Source organism: Bolinopsis microptera, chromosome 10 (genome assembly GCF_026151205.1).
Source record: "Bolinopsis microptera isolate Bmic1 chromosome 10, MBARI_Bmic_1.0, whole genome shotgun sequence".
NCBI lineage: Eukaryota > Metazoa > Ctenophora > Tentaculata > Lobata > Bolinopsidae > Bolinopsis > Bolinopsis microptera.
In genome coordinates this window covers 1,671,203-1,675,681 of record NC_087081.1, presented here as the reverse complement: position 1 = coordinate 1,675,681, position 4,479 = coordinate 1,671,203, and the positions used below count along the sequence as shown (strand labels likewise).

The 4,479-nt window shown below is 33.7% G+C and overlaps 2 long non-coding RNA genes across 2 annotated transcripts; both read right to left on the bottom strand.

Moving 5' to 3' along the window:
* Window positions 1-734: 734 nt before the first annotated feature.
* LOC134821865 (uncharacterized) lies at window positions 735-1,724 on the bottom strand. Its single transcript, XR_010161064.1, has 4 exons — window positions 1,625-1,724; window positions 1,449-1,521; window positions 1,101-1,247; window positions 735-803 (listed from the first exon to the last, which is right to left on the bottom strand). It is a non-coding gene; the product is annotated as an uncharacterized LOC134821865 (long non-coding RNA).
* Window positions 1,725-2,478: 754 nt separating this feature from the next.
* On the bottom strand, window positions 2,479-4,272 carry LOC134821864 (uncharacterized). The gene is made up of 5 exons (XR_010161063.1): window positions 4,201-4,272; window positions 3,857-3,992; window positions 3,480-3,552; window positions 2,802-2,872; window positions 2,479-2,593 (listed from the first exon to the last, which is right to left on the bottom strand). It is a non-coding gene; the product is annotated as an uncharacterized LOC134821864 (long non-coding RNA).
* Between the last annotated feature and the right edge of the window lie 207 nt (window positions 4,273-4,479).

The following is a 4,479-nucleotide window of genomic DNA, read 5'->3' as shown; positions in this document are numbered from 1 at the left end:
CACTAACCTTACTAACCTCACTATCCTCACTAATCTCACTAACCTCACTAACCTCACTAACCTCACTAACCTCACTAACCTCACTAACCTCACTATCCTCACTAACCTAACTATCCTCGCTAACCTCACTAACCTCACTAACCTCACTAACCTCAATTGAATTGAACATTGTTACACTAATAACTTTTTGTGAATGTCAAATATCGATTTAAGTCCACAAATATTTTGCAAGAAGATCTTAACAAGTGAATAAGTAAATAAACAATATTTTTAGGTAACTTACTTTATTGATACTGGTGATTTAGTTTCGCTACATCATCATTTACTTCATTGCTTCAGGAATGCGGCCTTTTCACAGTTATCCTTTGTTACTAAATTATAAGCACCTGAAATTATGAATGTAAACATATGTCCCAGTACAACACACACCTATTTTATCATTAATCTTCACTTTCACAATGATGTTACAAAGTTAACTGATTATATAATACCAACATACTATTTCTGCTGATTTCTTCCTTGTTTCTAACGACCCAATTGTTATACTATAATAGCGTTGCTTTTCCAGATGAACCATAATACATACTCGGATTTTAATATAATAAGTAATGTTCGATCCTGAGCCGTTTAACTTTATTTTGAGAAAGCCCCCGTTGGTCTATAGTATTTACATATTTATGTTTTAGGGTGCCATTACCTGACCTGATAAACGTTGGGTTCTTTGTCTTACCTTGCATGGACGAAGGAACAGCTCCTTCTTGCGGTGTCTGTATAATACATTAGGATCGTTTACAGCAATAAACCTGGAAATGTCTTTGTTAAATGTGACATCAAACTATAACCTGGATTGTTGAGAGATATTAAGGTTAGAATTTCGTCTCTCCCTCAGAAAGGCTAGTGTAAGTGTAAAATCACAAATTAGCTAAGAAAGAGATACTTTTAAGGATAAATTCTTATCTCGGGTATTTGAGAATGATTGTGAACAAACTCAGAAATAGCAGAAAAATTCCCCATTAAACATTAAATCGTCAGTAACACAAGGCTAATCGCTAAGTGCTATAAAACGCACAATTATTCGATCAAAAGCTTGAGTGTCTTACCATCAACTATCACTCAATAGGTCCGTGTTAGTACACTTGCTGTCGTCGAGAAGAATGTGATCCACTTCATGACGAGAGTTGCTAATAAGCTCCGACATATATCGTCTGATTTTATCTTTTTAAGATATAAGGCGTCTACGTCAACACCTGTGATGGTGAATTGTTGTGAATTTTTACTCGACCATGTGGAGAAATAGCTGATAACAAGAAAAACTTAAGAAAACAATAGCTAATCGAGAAATAACATTCAAATTAATTTATGGGCTCAGCTGCAAAAGAAATATGTGATACTACACCAACATAAATGTGTTCGATAATTTTCCTTCGTTCAAAATTCCGTTAACTTACGTTTTTATGTTCTGAATTAACTAGGTCGCCATCTTAACCCAGGATCGTACACTTCTTTTTTACTGGGTTAACTCTTGGAAAGAATTGAACATTGTTACACTAATAATAGGTTTTTGTGAATTTCAAAGATCTTAACAAGTGAATAAGTAAATAAACAATATTTTTAGGTAACTTACTTTATTGATACTGGTGATTTAGTCTCGCTAGCTCATCATTGTACTTCATTGCTTCAAGAAGGCAGCCTTTTCGCAATTGTTCTTTGTTACTAAATTATAAGCACCTGAAATTATCAATGTACAAATTTGTTGCAGTACAACAAAAACTTATTTTATCATTAATCTTCACTATCACCATGGTGTTACAAAGTTAATTGAATATAATACCAACATACTATTTCTGCTGATTTCCTCTTCGTTTCTTACGAACCAATTGTTTTACTGTAATCACTTTGCTTTTCCAGATGCACCATAATATAGATTTGAAGTAATCGGATTCTAACATAAGTAATATTGAATCATGAGCCGTTTAACTTTATTTTGAGAAAGCCCCCTTTGGTCTATAGTATTTAAATATTCATGTTTTAAGGTGACATTACCTGACCTGATAAACGTTGGTTTCTTTGTCCTACCTTGTATGGGCGAAGGAACAGCTCCTTCTTGCGGTGTCTGTATGATACATTAGGATCGTTTACAGCAATAAACCAGCAAATGTCTTTGTTAAATGTGACATCAAACTATACCCTGGATTGTTGAGAGATATTAAGGTTACAATTTCGTCTCTCCCTCAGAAAGGCTAGTGTAAGTGTAAAATCACAGATTAGCTAAGAAAGAGATACTTTTAAGGATCAATTCTTATTTTGGTTATTTGAGAATGATTGTGAACAAACTCAGAAATAGCAGAAAAATTCCCCATTAAACATTAAATCGTCAGTAACACAAGGCTAATCGCTAAGTGCTATAAAACGCACAATTATTCGATCAAAAGCTTGAGTGTCTTACCATCAACTTACACTCAATAGGTCCGTGTTAGTACACTTGCTGTCGTGGAGAAGAATCTGATCCGCTTCATGACGAGAGTTGCTTATAAGCTCCGACATATCTCGTCTGCTTTTATCTTTTTAAGATATAAGGAGTTTACATCAACACCTGTGATGGTGAATTGTTGTAAAATTTTACTAGACAATGTTAATGCGGAGAAATAGCTGATAACAAGAAAAACGCAAGAAAAATGATAGCTAATCGAGAAATAACATTCAAATTTAATTATGGGCTCAGCTGCAAAAGGAATACGTGATACTACACCAACATAAATGTGTTCGATAATTTTCCTTCGTTCAATATTCCGTTAACTTACGTTTTTATGTTCTTAACTAACTAGGTGGCCATCTTAACCAAGGATCGTACGCTTCTTTTTTACTGGGTTAACTGCGTCTCGGAAAGAATTGAACATTGTTACACTAATTTAAATAGGTTTTTGTGAATGTCAAATATCAATTTAAGTCTACAAATATTTTGCGAAAAGATCTTATCAAGTAAATAAGTAAATAAACAATATTGTAGGTAACTTACTTTATTCATACTGGTGATTTAGTCTCGTAGTTTATCATTGTAGGTACATCATTGCTTCATGAATGTAGCCTTTTCACAGTTGTTTTTTGTTACTCAATGCACCTTATAAGCACCTAAAATTATTAATGTACAAATTTGTTCCAGAACAACAAACACCTATTTTATCAATAATATTCAGTGTCGCAATGGTGTTACAAAGTTAATCGATTATATAATACCAACATACTATTTCTGCTGATTTCCTCCTTGTTTCTAACGAACCAATTGTTATACTGTAATCACTTTGCTTTTCCAGATGCACTGTGATATAGATTTGAAGTAATCGGATTATAACATAAGGCATGTTGGATCGTGAGCCGTTAAACTTTATTTTGAGAAAGCCCCCGTTGGTCTATAGTATTTAAATATTCATGTTTTAGGGTGCCATTACCTGACCTGATAAACGTTGGTTTCTTTGTCTTACCTTTTATGGACGAAGGAACAGCTCCTTCTTGCGGTGTCTGTATGATACATTAGGATCGTTTACAGCAATAAACCTGCAAATGTCTTTGTTAAATGTGACATTAAACTATATTCTGGATTGTTCTGATATATTAAGGTTAGAATTTCGTCTCCCCCTCAAAAAAGCTAGTGTAAGTTCAAAATCACAGATTAGCTAAGATAGAGATACTTTAAAGGATCAATTCTTAACTTCGGTTTTAGTGAATGATTGAGAACAAACTCAGAAATAGCAGAAATATTCCCCGACATTAAATCGTCAGTAACACAAGGCTAATCGCTCGGTGCTATAAAACGCACAATTATTCGATCAAAAGCTTGAGTGTCTTACCATCAACTTACACTCAATAGGTCCGTGTTAGTACACTTGCTGTCGTCGAGAAGAATCTGATCCGCTTCATGACGAGAGTTGCTAATAAACTCCGACAAATCTCGTCTGCTTTTATCTTTTTATGATATAAGGAGTCTACGTCAACACCTGTGATGGTGAATTGTTGTGAATTTTTACTATACCATGTGGAAAAATAGCTGATACCAAGAAAATCTTAAGAAAACGATAGCTAATCGAGAAATAACATTCAAATCATATCATGGGCTCAATTGCAAAAGGAATACGTGATACTACACCAACATAAATGTGTTCGATAATTATTAATTTTCCTTCGTTCAATATTCCGTTAACTTACGTTTTCATGTTCTTAACTAACTAGGTCGCCATCTTAACAAAGGATCGTACGCTTCTTTTTTACTGGGTTAACTACGTCTCGGAAAGAATTGAACATTGTTACACTAATTTAAATAGGTTTTTGTGAATGTCTAATATCGATTTAAGTCTACAAATATTTTGCGAAAAGATCTTAACAAGTAAATAAGAACATAAACAATATTTTAGGTAACTTACTTTATTGATACTGGTGATTTAGTCTCGTAGTTTATCATTGTACTTCATTGCTTCAGGTATGTAG